Raw genomic sequence first — 18,722 nt, 5'->3', positions numbered from 1 at the left:
GTTAATGCTAATAAAAACCCAGAAGTTCTGACCTACCCTCCCTGGGCCAAAGCTTTAGTGGCAGACTTGCTGTCCCAGTGCAGAACGATGGTAAGAGAAGAGATTGCCCCCATTCGCTTGCACCTTCAAAATTTTCCAACCCCTATAAATACCCCACAGATATTATTTAACAAAGAAGTTACTGCTAACCCAACTACTAGTAGATTTAATGCTGGGCCGTCTAGATTTCCGGACCCACTCCCGAGTTTGGTAACAGAGTCACCCAATGCTGCTAAAATGCCCCAAAAACAGGTTCCCCCTAGCTCTGAAGGTATTAATTTAACTGGTGATAGAGGGTTGCCATACTCTGGCCAAGGACCTGCACCTATATCAGCTCCCCAAGGAGCCCAGGGGAATAATTCCACGTTGTTGAAACCGCTGTTGGCCCGACATACTCTTTCGGGAAAAAATCCAATGGGGGGGGTGAGTCTAGTGGTCCACCCTCTGCAGAGGAGAACGCGGGGGTGGAAGTGGTGTGCTCCAGCAATCCTTTCTCCCTACAATCAATCTTCCCCCTGAGGCTGTCCCTTACGTAATTATTTTGACAGGAATCCCAGAACTCAAGGAATGCCTTAAAGAATCCCAGCTTGAACTCCGTAATAAGATGCTGTTCTGGCTGGTGAAAAATAAGCAGTTTACGTACGATAAGGCAGGCGAAATCTTGATGGTAAGGAGGGTAGCGTGGGTGGGCCCTACTCCGAAGACTATTGCTGGAGACTGTGTGATCATTAACTTTAGGCACCCAGAAAGGATCCAAAGATTGGTGGTGCTACCCCCTTTTGCTACCAATCACTCTGTGCCCATTAGAGCCCTTACCTTGGATTTTTTCTACCCAAGTCCAAGGAGGGCAGGTCTTCCCCGCCCCCTTGTTGACCGTGATAGATGGGCCAAGCCCTGTTGTTTTGTACCCACCACTACATATCCAAATCCATTGCTCTATAGTATTCCAATATCCAATCGGTATGCCCCTTTGGAAGATGTCGATTGACTGTTAGGGCGGGATGATTGAAATACAGCTAAATTCGCTATCAGGTCTTTGGAAAAATCCTTCAATCAGTGTTTGATCCCTACAAATCCAGGGCCAGATTTCAATGTCAAAATAGGGCCACCCAACAAAAAACTAGTACCTTAGACGTAACCGAGCTTGTTAGTTCAGAGGGTTACTATTCAACACCTTATGTTTGTCCCATTGACCAAACTTTGGAGAAGGAAATCATTAATTGTGAACTCCACAAGAGTGATTGTCCCTCTGATGGTCTAGCCCTGGGTAATAGGAGCTTTATTGAAAATTGTGGTGGGTCCTCGACGGGTGATGCTAAAATCTCTATTCTGTCTTGGAATGTGGCGGGGCTTAACAATAAATTGGCCTGCCCTGTTTGGGGTCTGTTTATAGATACGTTTGAAATATGTCTTTTTCAGGAGACATGGGCCCGGCAAAATCTTTTCAGGCCGAGCTACTTATCTGTCAGTAACTTGGCATCGATTGGCAAGAGGGGAAGACCGTTTGGGGGCCGACTATTTTTATTGCCTCTCATTTGGGTTGTACAGTGACCCAATTAAACTCCCCTTCACCTGATCTCTTATGCATTAGACTTCCTTCAGGTCAAAACTATGTATAACCATTATCAATGTTTATTCTAGACCCACCAAGCTGGGCAAAGAATCTTTAACTCAGTATTTCCTTGAAAACCTCATCTCAATGGTTAAGGGGGGAGTACCTTTATGTAGCAGGAGATTTCAACTGCCAGTATGAGCCACAGCCGGGTCTGATTGAAAGTATTTCTAGTATTGAGGACTCGTTGTGGTCCATCCCTGAGTTGCAAATCTCTCCGACTGAATTCCATCACTTTGGCTCATTCCTTGAGAGCATGTAATGGCCGGTCAAAATCTGATTTGGAGGTAAGCATACTTTTAATCGTCCAGGGCAGCCCTCCCGTATAGACTATATTCTGGTTGAGGCTAGCACCTGGTCTAAGGTCCTGGACTTTGTGGTTTTACCCCGCCATGACAGTGACCATAATGCCCTGGTTCTCAAATTAGATTTCCCTGAGTTGAACCTGAACATCGGACCAAGTGAGGAAATACAGGAGCCACTAATATTATCTAATGATAGGAGAAGGTTAAAATGGCCGACCGTAAAGGGTTCTCCTGAATTAATGAGATCACTCTACCAAACTGTCCTCCGAGCCCTTGACGACTTAAGTGGTACATTAGATCTGGGGCAGGGCCTATCTGCAGAACAAATTTTTATTACGCATGCGGGCCTGGTTGCCTCCCTCTCCTCACTCCTCAACCCATTAATGGGAAAATCCAGGAGTAAGAAGAAGATCAACACCTGGTATGATTCTAACTGTAGGAAAGCAAAGGGGACTCTCTTGGCTGCAAATAAAGCCTCAAATCGACCACTAATTAAAATCAAGAGGGTTGAGTATCAGAATCTGCAGTCTGAGGCCAAACAGATGTGGGAAAATACTAAATGGGATGATATAAAAAATGCATTAGGCAGTAGGGATATGAGAAAATTTTGGTCCATAGTCCGTTCTGGTACCAAGGAAGGGAAAATTGTTTCTGCTCCTAATATTGCACCAGAGAGCTGGGTGGACCACTATCAAAACCTATATGCCGCCCCGGCCGAAGAAATCCTTCTAGTTGAACCTTCGGATCAGTTATCACCCCAAAACCTGCTCCCTATCAGGTATCGGGATCATTCCACCACCTATGAATCTTTAGAGTCCAAAATAAGTCTGAAGGAGATAGAGGTAGCTATAAAACGGCTCCCAGTAGGTAAGGCGCCTGGCCTTGATAAAATTCCCGGCGACCTTTATAAAGATCAAACTGGGATATGGGTCCCTTACCTCTATCTGCTATTTAATGCTATTTTACAGTGCGCCAAATTACCTGTCACATGGTTTGGAGCCGAGATTATACCAGTCTTCAAAAAAGGTTCCCCTCTTTTTCCGCTCAATTATCGTCCGATCAGTCTGATTGATGTGAGCCAAAAATTATTCTCACGTATCATTCTTGATCGGCTCCAGAATTGGATGGAAGAACGGCAGATTCTCAGCCCCTTTCAGGCGGGTTTCAGGGAAAAGATGTCCACGATCGACCAGCTATTAAGGCTCCAACTACTTTACTGGAAGACCGTGAGAGTAGAGGGTGGCAGCCTCTACTTAATTTTCGTCGACCTCAAAACTGCCTTTGATCTGGTGCCCAGTAAAATCTTGTTGGATGTTTTGGAGGACATGGGGGTACCTATGCATCTCCTTAACATCATTAGGAGACTCCATTCAGATAACTTTGCCCAAGTCAGGAGTGGTAAATGGGGCAGGCTTACATCTAAAATCCCAGTCAATAGAGGAGTCAGACAAGGGTGCGTACTGGCACCTACTTTATTTTGTCTCTTCATTAATGCTTTGATTGCCCACCATAAAGGTGTAAAAGACATTGACGCCCCAAAAATGTGAGGAGAACAGGTGGTGGCATTAATGTTTGCAGACGACACTCTTCTGTTGTCAAAATCTCCCATGGGAATTCAACGTGCCCTGGATAGCTTTGCAAACTTTTGTCATATAAAGGGGTTGGAGATCAATAGTCAGAAAACCAAATTCATGGTCTGCAATCCAACTAAGACCCGCTGTCCCAATCCCTCTTTGAATGGCGTAGCTTTGGACAGGGTCACTGTTTTTCACTACCTGGGTATCACTCTTACGGACAAAATGGACTGGGCCCCTCAATTGGTAAAGGCTAAACTGAGACTAGCCCAGATTACGGGTGGTATTTTAAAATTACACCGAGAGTCCTCTTCTAAGCCAGTAGCATCGATTATTGAAATCCATAAAGCCCAAGCCAGGGGAGCAATCCTATATGGAGTTGAATTATGGGGCCATTGCCAGGTGGGTGGTATTAGTAAGACCGAAAACCAATTCCTAAGATCTTTGTTAGCCCTCCCATCTAGTACTCCCCTCACCCCGTTGAGAATGGACCTGGGTATTAGACCTTTAGAAGAGGAAGTTGCTTTACGCCCCATTGTTTATTGGCGCAGGTTGTGGGTGACCCCTGAACTATTTCATTTTAGAACAGCTTTGGAAGAGTTATTAATTCTTCCTGGGTCAGAGAGAATACCTTGGCTTGTTTTTATAAACAAGGAATGTCTGAGATTAGACTTGCCTGGCCTCTGGTATAATCCTCTTGTTGTCTGCGCCCAGCTGTCTCGTCTTGAATTGATAAAGTTGGACCGCAATAAAAGACTAGAGGCCATCTTTTGTAATTCTTCTCTGGGTCCACGTACAGTTCAGTTTCTTAATCTTAAAGATGCTTATATAGTGGAACCATTCTTAGATGAAATCTTCCCTCCTACAGCGAGGAAATATTATCTTCAATTCCGGTAAGGACCTTCGCCAACAAATGGTCGACTACCAAAACGATAGAATGTCCAGCATGCTGGGCAAATGAAGAATCTGAGGCCCATGTTTTCTTTTTTTGCCCGACTTACAAATCCATACGGCAACGTTGGCTTATCTAACTCTGTAAAAACTTGGGATTCAGACATTATAAAGAGGCCCTCAGAATACTTTTACCCCAGTCGTATTCCCAGTTTCACGCTTTATTGACGCCATGTGGCGAAGGAGAAGATCTTATCTGTAGAAGGAAATGATGTATGTACAGTACTTAACTCTTTTTAATGTTGTACAGTTTTTTTAATTTTTATATTTGTATTTATTATTAGTGCTCCTTGTACAGTATTTTAAAGAAATGTTTAGGATGGTTACTATGTATCTTTTATGATCTGTTGATCGAAATAAAGATTAATTGACTGACTGACATACACATATAAGTATATACTAAAGTATATACACGAGGTCTCGAATGCTCGACCTAAAAAACACACAGGAGTTCAATGGAGTCTCAGAAGGCAAGGCAACATCTGTCATCCAAACCCCATCATTTTATATTGCCACATCACACCATGAATGGGCTGCCATTAGGCTTGCACTTTTTTTTTGCTGGCCTCCATAGAAAAACAGCGGCCATGCTGGTAAAACCCATCCTGGGTGGCAACCCTTGCTGCCACCCTATGACGATAAACATTAAAAAAAAACGACATACAGTCTGCAGTTCTACTTTATTCTATTTTGCGTAAGGTCACATCAGGACACATCTCCTACCTGAGCAATGTAAATGCGTTAGAGCAAAGTGCAAAAGGTTGTGCTGAGGTGTGCGCCTTGTACTTGTTGACTGCATTGGATTGTTGCTCAGCACTGTTGCTTCGAGTCCTTTCAGAACTATGACACTTGTCCTCCACCATAAATCATGATTTTGTCGCAGACCGTCAACTATGGAATGCAAGCGGAACCCAGCCCAGGCCCTTTGATCTGTGTATTGCAATGCACTGTAGCATTTATTATGAGCTGCGTACAGCTGTCAAAATGGGGCAGGGATGAGAGATACTTTCAAGAACTCTTGGTCTATTCTACTGTTAAGCCTCCTAAACCAGACTAGTTTGATTCATAGAGGTGGCTTACTCTTTTGAGTAAGTGTACACTTTTGAGTAAGTTTACTACTGTTCGGTATTCACCAGCTGCACTTTTCCAGTAACCAGGCGTCGAAGGCACAGGTAAGAGCGTAGGGGCAGGGTGAGGGCGGAGTCGACAGATGATGGGATATGTAAAATTAAATAAAAAAATAAAGGAAACCACTTACCTTGTGCTCTCCGCATCGCTGAGTCACCAATGCGGCAGGCACAAGGTAAGTTTTGATTTTTTTTTTCTATTTACCTTTAACCTAACCCATCATCTGTTTACTTCTCCCCCACCCCGCTCCACCGCTCTCAACCGTGCCGGCCCGCCTGGTAGTAACATACTTTTGTAGTAAGTCCAGCATTACACATGCCCAGCCACTTGTACTGCAACACATTCCTATAGAAAATAAAAAATGGAGGTAGGGACTTACTGCAAAGGTGTAAGTTACTGCAAAAGGGTAAGTTACTATAAAAAAGTGCACTATGTAGTAAAATTCTGTAGTACTACGGTAGTGCTAGAAAAATGTCTACAAGGTGCAGCTTGTGAATCGGGCCAGACAGGTTTCAGTGACCATTGAAGTGTTAAAACCCTTTAATTGCCCTCCAGTCTGCAGCCAGCATTCCCCTCCCTTTCAAGCATGGCATTCTTCCCAGAATGAGGAGCCACTGGAGCTTCTGAGGCTGTAGTCCAAGCTGGAACCAGAGAATGTGTGGCATATTCTTAACCTAACTTCTCAGCTACCACCGGATGGGTGAGCTGATGTGAAACATTCCTTCTCACACGTACAAGTTTACTGAAATAACCTGACTGCCAACAGCCCCTCCCACTTAAAGAATACGTGAGAACTTCTTAAGAGTGTGTCCGCATTGTGACCTGTCTATTATCTATCCAGGAGTGGTGGAAAGTATTTTAATGCTGAAACCCGCCATGAGTAAAAGATAAGCCTGTGAATATTTTCTCACAATATGACAAATTTTCAATTTTGATCAAGCTAAAAACGTGCACAGCGTTGGATCCATTTCACGAAGAAAAAGAAACAAAAACCGCAACAATAGTGTATTCTTTTTAAATCCCCATCATACTACATTTACTATACTGCATGGGAACTAAACATTTCAAGTTTAATTAAGAAGACATTTTAAAGTTTCATTTTCAATGTATTCGTTTTCTTCAGTGGTTTTACCAAAACACACACAAACACAATAATTAAAAATGCTTTCACGGGTAAAATATAATATAGAGATCCATTATAAACAGTTAAACTCTTACTCACACAATACAAGATTATTACATCTCAGATCATTTACCTGAGTCACTAATATATATTGGAATTAAGAGTTAATTTTGTTTACTTAATCAGATTATTAAAACTGTTAAATGCAGCCACAGAAAAAAAATCAAGGAAAGTGTTATGCTACAAAACAGTTTCATCTCTCTCAACTTGCCTGCTCCTGGCTGGGTATTTTGTGATTTAAATAAAATGTCCTTAGGAACAACAGCTTTGGCTCTGCTAAATAAGGATATATGAAGAAACTATATTCCATCAGTTCATGAAGGACTGTAAATCAACAGCTGGATAAAGGGGCTCTCTGCCATGCTTTCAGAAACTGACAAAAAAGGTGGGTATTCAAAACTAAGGGGCATATTCACGAGAAAATGTTATAACCATCGCAAATTTAACTTAACTCAACTTTCAACATCGCAGTCTATTGCGGGAAAATTACGCCCTGTTAACTAAGTATTCACAACACGGCGGTACCATGCGATAGTCTCATGATAACGCGTCAAACGACCGCGTTAAAACCAACGCGACGCCACAAAAAGGTTAAACACCAATACAAAAAAACTGCGATGAGGCCAATCGCGATACAAAAATCAGCGAAAACTAGTGACAGGTCTGCAATTTACACACGTCAGGAGGGAAAAATCACCATAAAAGTAGGAAAAAACAGACAAACAAATGCCAAACTACAGCGAAACACAATGGATGTCGCTGGAGCAAGTACGGAGGACAACCAGAACCCGACATACCCCACGGAGGACCAGCTAGGGACTTCGGGGTCAGGGAAGGCCAAGGAGAAGAAGAGTAGAAAAAAGCGGTTCAGTCCGCAGGAAAACAGGATCCTGATAACGGAGGTGGTAGAAAACCATCAACAACTGTTCGTCACCTCCACTGTGTCATTGGCAACCAAAAATGGACTGTGGCAGTCCATCGTGGACAAGGTGAATGCAGTGGGAGTGCTGAAGAGGACAATGGAAGAGGTCAAGAGGCGCTGGAACGATGTTAAGCGCAAAACCAAGCTGAAACTCGCCAACAACCGGAAGGCAGCAATGCAGACTGGAGGTGGAAGTCCAGCGCCACAGGAGGAGCTGGATGAGATGGAGAAAATGGTGTCCACAGTCATCAGTGGGGAGACGGTTGCAGGAGTTGGGGGACCGTACACTGCTCAACATGACAGGACACAACAGCACCAGGGTGAGCAACGACCAGGGACTGGGGGGACGGGAGGAGATGGGCACAATGGCACACATGTACAATTGAGCTTAGCACATCTGCAGACAAATCATGCCCTAGCCCCCAACTCCCACCAAGAGACCAATGTAGCCAAGTATGCAACATATCAGTACTGCATAAGCACAGAAGTCAAAGGCACATCGCATGAAATAGAGAAGAGGCAGCAAAATCAGAGCTGCAGGGATGACTCCCCCGAAATGCAGCACACACACATAAATGCAGAGGACATCAACACTGACAACAATGTGGTACAAACCGCAACACGTCCACAACAGAACACAGGACACAACTGGTGCCACTTTTGTGTAGACACTGGCCAATCACATTTGCAATGTGAGTTGACAATGTACAAGTACAATCATACATTAGTTATTTTTTCGAAATGTCCACTGACCCCTACCAAATAGGCGTCACCTTCCAAAAAGCCACAATGTACACATTCATGCAGTCTGTATGTAAATGTGTACAATGCAACAACAGATATGCGAACACAATGTTAAACTGCATCTCCCCTTCACATTGCAGAGGGAGATTCAACACCTCCTGCAGAGCAGCCCGACCCTCTTTTCTCTGATGACGAAGAAGACCACCACAGCTTTGACTCCGACGCCCTCCAACAGCTCGTGGAGAGCCTCCGCAGCCCACCTCCAGGTGCAGGGTAGCCCAGCTGCTATGAGGAGACCCCACCCCCTGCACAGACCACACAGCAGGCAGCACCCGCCACCACAGCTGCCTCCCAGGACCCCACAAAGAACACATGGCCTTCCAACGCCGTGTGTTGGGATGCCAGGAGAATCTGGCTGAACAGGTGCGGGTGGGCTTCGACCACATGGCAGCCCAACTAAATGCCATATGTGGGTGTCTAAGTACCATCAGGGACCACTCACAGTCCCTAACAGACACCCACAGTCCGCTCCATGCTCTCCAACAGACAATAGCTGACATCGCTGGAGCCCTGACTCAGAGAATAGAACAACTGTCCAGTCAGAGTGGCTCCAGCGATGTCACACGGGAGTTGGGAAACATGCGGAGGTTAATGGAGACCATGGAGCGGGCGCATGCAGAAAGAGCGGCTGCCGCGGCTGCACACCAGCGAGTGGTAGCTGGGTTCCTCAATGACCTCAAGACCATCCTCATGGCATTGCTGCCACAAGGCCTGGCGCTGTTGCATGCTGCTGCTACCACTGCATCCACATTTCCGGCCCCTGAGGTGTCACTGCCACACAGTGCTGGAGAAAGGCCAGCACCACCCACACATGAGGCACATGAAAAGGTAGTGGACGAAGATGCAGATGAACCTGCCTTCGTGGTAAGAAGGACGCAGTAGAATTCATCTCCACCATATGGCCTGTTTCTGCTTGGTTCTGTTGTGTGTCGATTTAGATTCCGATGAATCTCTCAATGTATTCCCTTATAGGTAGAATTCACATTGCCCTTATTTAGACATACAAATCCAGCCCTCCTTCAGACATTGTTAATGCTAACCAAATACAGGCATGGCCACCTACATCCATTCATCTACGTCACAACGAGTTCTTGGAAAATCAGACTCTTAAGCATTTAGGACTTCCCCTTGCTTGGATATTGATTTCTCCAAGAACTCATTTATTATGCATGAACATCTATTCCTTAGGGGGTTCATTCATGACGTTCTTATGCCCGACTTTTACGTCAATACTGGCATCCTAAACACCTTCAAGGTATAAATATACCTTTACTTGCCATGGCAAACCACGCTTCGGTCCACGGTTCGACAGCCTACTTGCACAACGCGGCTCGCCACTGCAAGGTTGGAAGGAAGTCAAGTCCCCAACTCACGCACTGACCAGACGCTGCCATCCTCCTCACCGAGAATCCAGCTCCAGTGTTTCTGACTCCCCTTGCGGGGTGTTAAAGATAGAGACCCGGGAAAGAGATTCCAACCTCTCTCATTCTAAGGTATAGAGCAGACTAGAACCTAGAGCGACTCTTGGTAACTATAGCTAAACTAGACTATAGCTAAACAGCACCTACTTCTTCCCTCGTACTAAACTTAGGTTAGGTACACTGGGGTAGGATTATTTTAGAAGCACCAGATGAGTATTTTAGCCTGTGTTATTTATGTATGTATTTTTATGAATATATGTCATAGCTACAGACCATGCTATTGCAGTATTATTTAATCCTACTGCTAAAGCTGTACTTATTATACTTTGCATTCTGTCTTACGATTGTAGCAGTTCATATCTCTTGAATGAGAAATAAGACTGTTCAATAAACACTTTTTATAGAAACACCCGTCTATCTATTTCTGTGCAACTCTGTAGAAACGAAGCATGCATGATTGACTTAGTGAAAACGTTATCTATTGTTTCCACGATTCTGAGAGTGTTCCGACTCTACGGGAAACAAAGTTGTCATGTTTATGCGGTTGTCAGAAACTAATCCCTTCTTGTTCATTCGAGAAGTTTCTAGTGACCTATGAGTTAGCTGGCACACACAAGTAATTAATTTTAATGTACTCGATAGAGAGAGACTGACCTAAGTCCTATGTCAAACCTATAGTGTATATTATTACAATGCGCAGAGCCTATCAGGGATATAGGCACTACACTACATGGTGCCCAATGGTTTGCTAAGGCACTAATTTAATGATAGATACTCAAGTAACTCAGTCATGCTTTTCTCAGAGACCCCTGTTGAATGGCGTTTTAGGATCCGAGTGAATTTTCCCGATTCATGCCCTTATATAGGTACAATTCACACTGCCCTAATATAGGCATAGAAATCATTCCCTTATTTAGACATAGCCGTTGCAGCCCAAATACAGGCATGGCTACTTCCACCCCTATCAAAACGTCACAGCGATTTCTTGGAAAATCGGCTTAAGTAGTCAGGGACCTTTCCTTGCTTGAATATTGATTTGTCCAACAACTCATGTACTTTACAAAGAACTACTATTCCCTTGGGGTTCTTTCCTGACGTTATTATGCCTGACTTTACGTCAAACTAGACACCTTCACAGTATAAATATGCCTTCACTTGCTCTAGCAAGACACGGTGGTTCGAAGCAGTTCGACTATCTACTTGCCTGACTCAGCTCGCTACAGCAAGTGCCGAAGGAAGTCGACCCTCCAGCTGACACACTGATCGAGAGGCTGCATTTCTCTCAGCGGGAATCCAGCTCCAGTGTTTCCAAGCTCCCCTTGCGGGGTGTTGGGAAATCAAGTCCCGAGACTGAGATACCAGACCTCCTTCATTTTAAACTAAAGGTATGGAGCTGATTAGAACCTAGAGAAACCTTGGATAGATTCTTGGCAAAGAAAAACTAAACCTATGCTACACCACACTTACTTCTTCCCGCGTACTAGACATAGGTTAGGTACATTGGGGTAGGCGTATTTTAGAAGCACCAGTTGAGTACTTATAGCCCTTGTTATTTATGTATGCATTTATATATGGTTTAGAAACCACACAATGCTCTTACAGTATTATTTTAGAATATTGTTCTCGCTGTACGCATACTTTGCAGTCTGCATTACGATTGTAGCAGTTCACTTTACTTGCATAAGAAAGAAAACTGTTCAATAAACCTTTTTATTGAAAACGCCCGTCTCACTATTTCTCTGCACCTCTGTAGAAACAAAGCATGCACGAGTGACTGAGTGAAATACTTATCTATTGTTTCCACGACTCTAAAGATATATTTCTTATTCTTTGGAAACAAAGTTGTCATGTTTATGCGGTTGTCAGAAACTAATCCCTTCTTGTGAATTCAAGAAAGGGTCTAGTGACCTCTGAGCTAGCTGGCATTCACTATTAAGTTTAAGATATTCGATAGGGACCTAGTCGACCTCAGTCCTATGTCTAATCTATATTATTCCAATGCGCAGAGCCTATTGGGAACATAGGAACTACACTACACCCCTACTCTTAATACTCCATAAGCCGTGTGAAGTGAGTAGGGATAATATTCGCCATAGCTGAGTAGGACAAATATCCTATGTATTAGCTGTTTGGTTTGTTCAACGTTGAAGGAAACAGTGTTCCAAAATATTGTGCACCTTATTTTTGTTCCCTTGAAACTTGCTCTGCAAACATTCATTAAACAATGGCTGACGAAGCCAATAACACCGAAACCGATGGAGCTGCAGCCAACCAAGTCGCAGCAGCTTTTAATCGTACAGGTTTAATTGAAAACGATGAGAATGCTATAAGCATTCCTCCAAATTTAAGGAGAGCTATCACTCTAACACTTGTAAAACATGGCCTAACACCAAGAGGTGGTAGAGCAGTTTTTGTGATTGAGGCACATGAATTGTGGCTCAATGGTTAGAGCGGCAGACCCTGATGCAGAGGTCTAGCCCGGGACCAGGGTTCAATTCCCCGCCTCGGTGGGTCTTGGGCTCAAAAATCCACGGACCTGATAATTCTCGCCTCGGTGCCTATTCCAATCATGGAGTCCCACTCTGCAACTCTGGGCAATAGCTTGCTTAATCTCCACAACGGCCCCCACAACGCTAAGGATGCCTGGCCTCCACCTTGGGGGTGCCCAGGAGTGGACGCCTCACAGGGAAAGCCAGGATGGGTTCCACAGCGGTATTCGTACAGCGCCTTGAGACCCTAGCGGGTGAGTAGTGCGCTATACAAGTATCAATTTACATTTAATATCACCAGACAGAGGTATTCTATTCATGGATAGTGTTCCCAGAATCAAATCCAGTAACACACGTGTTTCACTTCTGCAAAGAAGATGAACCACCTACTGAATATATTCCTTTCGAGGATATTGAAATTCCACTCACATACCAGAAGCATAATCTTTGGTTTAAAGGCACCTTAAAACATTTAAATCATATTACCAGGTTTGGTCAACTAGGTAGACCAGGAGCAACATGGCAGGTTTTAGCCTGCTATACACCTGACCCTGACATTGAAGCGATGTTGGACGATGAATTACTTAGTAATATACAAAAGTTAATATACTATACAGTTAAACCATAACTGTCCGAAAGTCCTGAAAAGGCCTTTACTAAAAACCCTCCTACCTCTTCTAATAAAAAGAAGTGGGAAAATAATAAATAACATTCAAAAGAGAAAGATTCTCAACCCCGAGGTATGTCTCCTCAAAAGGAGCCCTCTGAAAGGAGGTATAACCTCAGGAATAGGGATGAATTGAGAAAACCTGACAGGTATCAAGACACTGATACACGTTCCTCTCGTACCTTTCAGATATCGTCACAGACATCCGAAAGAAGAGGACGGTCAGATCAAAAAGAAGAACGCGTGAAGTTCAAAGACGATCAACACGTTCGGAAAAACTAAACAAAACCTCCATTCTCCAAGAAGAAAGTAGCAGGTCTAAAGATCAGACATGCCGAGGATTCTGAGAACACAGCTCAAGAACGGAGAATGGGCTCAGACAATGTTGGACAGCGTAGCAGAAGTATCAATAGCTCACCAGAACCTGAAGGGACTTCTGGAGACAGTGGACCTGAACGAAGACATTCAAGTTGAAACTGCTGACACCAGGGTTAGTTCTCCACATAGGTTATATGTAACCCTAGGCGTAGTAGGCGTAGTGGGGCTACGCGAAGCTACGCGAAGTGGGCAAGAAACTACGTCTACCTACGCACTTCGCGTAGTCCCACTACGCGACACCCGCCTCCCTCCCGCCCTCCCTAAATACTACCCGCCGCCCTCCCGCGTTATCGCGCCGCCATCTTGGATACTAATGCGCATGCACACCCGCCCGCACATGTGCATTTCTCGCATTAGTGTCCGAGATGGCGGCGCGATTACGAGAGCGAGCCCCGGAGACGCAGCCGACAAGGTAAGTGGTTTTTATTCTTTTTAAAAATGTTATTTAAGTATTTAGGGATGGCGGGAGGGAGGCGGGTGACGGGCAACTTCGCTATGCCCACGGAGTGTGCGTAGTGTTGCCTGCTATGCCTACTTTGTAAATGGCGAAGTAGGCAACACTACGCCCACTACGTGGGCGTAGCGAAGTACTACGCCCAGGGTTAGTTATATGAAGTAACACTCCGGATGGAGAGAGACATACCAAGAAAAGTGAAAGCACTCTTTTGGGAGCGACTTTCAAAGGGTTATGATATACTTCTAGCAGAACGGGACTGGCCGCCAGAATTTGTCAGGGAGTGCCCACATTGCGAAGACATCATTATCCCAGCCTTTTCCAACCATGTTCCAGTACATTTAAAATATACTTATGCCAGGAAATGGGCAGTTTCCCAAGCCCCAGCATTATACAAAAATCATGTAGGAAGGGATGAGGACTCACCACACCACACAATCCAGTTAGAAAATCAACCAACTGTACAAAGGCAGTATCCAATTAAGCAAGAAGCTAAAAAACAGGTCAGGGAGATCTTAGATCAACTTGAATACCAAGGGGTGATTAAAAGATGCACCTCATCAATGAACAATCCTTTGTTTCCTGTTTTCAAACCAGACAATACATATCATCTAGTTTTGGATTACAGACACTTAAACTCTTGTTGTAAAACATTTGCACTGCAAAATACACAGTACAGCATTAATGAATAACATTGTGCGTAAAAAATATAAAACCGCATTAGACATTTCAAATGATTTCTTTTGTCAAAATATTTCACCTGAAAGTAGGTATTTGACCGCTTTCTCAATAATGGGGACCTAGCGTCAATTCTGTTGTCTCCCTCAAGGATTCAAGAATAGTCTGGGGTTATTCTCAGCAAGGGTAACAGAGTTACTACACACTTATGATGATGAGGCATTGTCATGTCGATGATATCTATCTGACAGACGATGACCTGAACAGGCACTTGAACAGGGTGAACACCATTATATTGGGCTTCGCCTCTGAAGGGTATAAGTTCAATTAAAAAAATCAAGAATTGCCCATCTCAACATCCTTTTTCTACAATATGAACTTTCAAGTGAAGGCAAAAGCCTGGCAGCCAACTTTTTAGAAAAGTGTGCGCTGCTCCAACCTCCAAAAACATTGAAAAACTTACAGTCAATTCTAGGTTTCCTGACATTTTGGAAGAACTTACATTGTAAAATACGCAGAAAGGGTTACACCTCTCTACAAATTAATCAAACCTGAATTTAAAACAATAAATTGGACTAAAGAACACACAGAAATGTTGTGTTTGCTACAAACAGACATGTTAGCAACAAAACATTTACAAACACGTGTAAACGTACGCAACTTAGTGATCCGAATCATTCAGGGTCAATACGGATTCACTTACTTAACTTTTAACGAAGGGGAAAAAATACCAATTGCATACAAATCACATTTGTACATGCAAGCAGAAATGAAATTTACATCGACAGAACAAATTCTGACAGCAGTTCAAACCGCTGTAGCAAAGAAAAGAGTCTTTAACAAAAAGAGAAGGGCTCGATGTAACCCAAGGGAAAATGGAGCTCCAGTGTACTGTTAGGTAAAAAAAGTTTTTTTCCGTTGGGGGGACAATACGTACAGATATTCATACATTCACTTCACTCTTACACTAATCGCAACTGCACTTATAGCCCATAAACCGAGAGTTTGGCAAACACTTAACAAGGAAAAAACCACGTTAGTATAAAATAATGTACATTTATTTTTGATTAAAAACATGAATCCATATACAAAATCATTAAATACACAATAGACAAAAAACACCTAATGTGGAAGATGGAGAAATGTGATCGAGACAACACACTTTGTCTTGTTATGTGGTTAATTCAAATCATTTGTTGACAACAGTGGGGGAAGCTTTCCCTTCCTATACCCAATTATTTGTTGACAACTTTGAATTTTAACCCTTCTGTAGTGCGTCGACATGTTTCGGAAGCCTTAGATGATTGTGACCTCCTTCTTCAGGACAATTTCATTGTCTTTCTCCACATCCAAACTGTCACCGGTGCAATAGCATCTTGGTGAGGAGCTTTTAAATGAAGCGTTTTGTTCTTGCGGTGAGGCGTTTCTATATTCCTTGCCTTCAACCTCTGCTGTATTAAGGAGACTTGAATAACGTTCTTCCTGTCAGAGTTCTTTCCGAAGTTGCTCATACATACCTCGACGATTTGTTTATCTCTTTCAGTCACTTTCCTTGAATGTTACTTTTATAGTTGCAGCTGTCGCTCTCTTTACTCATTTAAAAACAGCTTTTCAGTGATGTGCTTGTCGGAAATGTGATTATTTTCCTCAGCCCGGGTATTCACCGAATGTGGCTTTTTAGATTAACCAGCAGATTTCCCCGGGGCGTTCCGACCGCGTCTTCCCGATCACGGTGGTTTCGGCAAAAAGTATAAAAGTAACATTCGACGAAAGTGACTGAAAGAGATAAACAAATCGTCGAGGTATGTATGAGCAACTTCGGAAAGAACTCTGACAGGAAGAACGTTATTCAAGTCTCCTTAATACAGCAGAGGTTGAAGGCAAGGAATATAGAAACGCCTCACCGCAAGAACAAAACGCTTCATTTAAAAGCTCCTCACCAAGATGCTATTGCACCGGTGACAGTTTGTATGTTCTATTCAGATCCTCTTCCACTGAAGAACGGAGTTCCCCAGGGGTCGTCGCTCAGTCCAACTCTTTTTAATGTTTACATGGCGCCCCTGGAAGACGTAGTAGCCCCCTACGGTATAAAAATAATTAACTACGCCGACGACACCCAACTTGTCGTATCCCTGTCCCACCTGGATAACCATCCGGACAGCCTGCTCCACTGTCTCCAGGACATTCATACTTGGATGTGTGACTCGGCCTTGAAGCTAAATGGCGCAAAGACCGAGATTATGCTCCTAGGCAATAAACAGATAACCTTGCCGCCCTCGTCCTGGCCCGACACCTTCGGTGAAATCCCAGCCCCTAAAAATGAAATTAAGACTCTTGGAGTGTGGTTAGAACCGGATCTCACTATGAAAACGCAGGCAACCAAGACAGCAGGCACCTGTTTCGGTCTACTACGGTCCGTTCGTAAAATCCTGCCCCTTCTCCCCCTCCCTTCTAGGAAACTTCTTATCCAGGGCCTTGTTTTGGCCCGGCTCGATTATAGCAATGCTATTTATCTGGGGGCCCCTGAGTACTCCTTGTCCAAACTCCAACGTACTCAGAATGCGGCGGCCAGGCTCATCATGAACCTCTCCCCTAGAGTGTCGGCTAAGCCCGCCCTCAAAGCCCTACACTGGCTCCCTGTCCGCCAGAGAGTGGAGTTCAAGGCCCTCTGTACCACCCACAAGCTTATGAATGGAGCTGGCCCTGACGCACTCAGACATATGGTTACCCCATATAAGGCCTCAAGATCCCTTCGCTCCGACGCCGAACATCTTGCTACGGTGCCCAAATTCAGGAAGGCTCGTTCTGGCGGACGCCGCTTCTCGGTAAAAGCCTCCACAGCCTGGAACCTACTCCCCCTCAGCCTACGTTTGGAACCCTCCCACATAGTGTTCCGTAGGAAACTCAAAACATTCTTGTTTCCCAATTAAAACTTTTCCTCCCCCCTCTCTGGACAGCGACAGGTTTAATAGCGCGGGGATGCCTACGGGTCACCAGGCGCTCTAGAAATCGCGAAAATAAATAAATATGTGGAGAAAGACAATGAAATTGTCCTGAAGAAGGAGGCCACAATCATCTAAGGCTTCCGAAACGCGTCGACGCACTACAGAAGGGTTAAAATTCAAAGTTGTCAATGATTAATTGGGTATAGGAAGGGAAAGCTTCCCCACTGTTGTCAACAAATTATTTGAATTAACCACATAACAAGACAAAGTGTGTTGTCTCGATCACATTTCTCCATCTTCTACATTAGGTGGTTTTTGTCTATTGTGTATTTAATGATTTTGTATATGGATTCATGTTTTTAATCAAAAATAAATGTACATTATTTTATACTAACGTGGTTTTTTCCTTATTAAGTGTTTGCCAAACTCTCGGTTTATGGGCTATAAGTGCAGTTGCGATTAGTGTAAGAGTGAAGTGAATGTATGAATATCTGTACGTATTGTCCCCCCAACGGAAAAAAACTTTTTTTACCTAACAGCAAAAGAAAGAGCCCTAGCACAGGGGAAACGCATTATCGTCGGAACTCCTGTACCAGCCTTAGAGGCAGTTGCAAAAGCTAGCATTCCGAATGCAAAAGCTTTACATCCAAGATGGATACAATGGGTTAATTCTCTTGCTCCAACTGATGTTGAATACATTTTTGATCCTTATTTGAAAACACAAGCATTCCTGCAATACGAACACGAATGTCCTCTGCCAAATGAAATTCTACCTCTAAACTAGTATGAATGTATAATTTATACTGACGGTTCAGCACAACCCGGTACGGGGGGTAAACAAGCTTATAGTGCTGCATGCACGTTCTTTAAAGGTCGTATGCGCGATGTCAAATTCAGACCTATGGTCACAAAATCGCAATCTCTAGGAGACAACTACAAGCATTCAAAATGGCACTTGAAAATACGGATTGCGAATTCCCCACACTCATAGTGTGCAATTCTTTTTACTGTGTTCAATCGTACAATGAATATTTCCCGAATTGGCTTCAAAATGGTTTCAAAGATGCAAAAGGTGGCACAATCAAGCACAATACGCTTTAGGAACAAGTAGTTCAGTCAGTTGCAAAACGGATTACAAAACGCTCACGTGATACACACGCTGAGTCATCAAC

The sequence above is a fragment of the Lissotriton helveticus genome, chromosome 9 (assembly GCF_964261635.1).
Source record: "Lissotriton helveticus chromosome 9, aLisHel1.1, whole genome shotgun sequence".
Taxonomy (NCBI): Eukaryota; Metazoa; Chordata; class Amphibia; order Caudata; family Salamandridae; genus Lissotriton; species Lissotriton helveticus.
The sequence above is the reverse complement of the archived record's forward strand: the minus strand, read 5'-3'. Positions refer to the sequence as shown.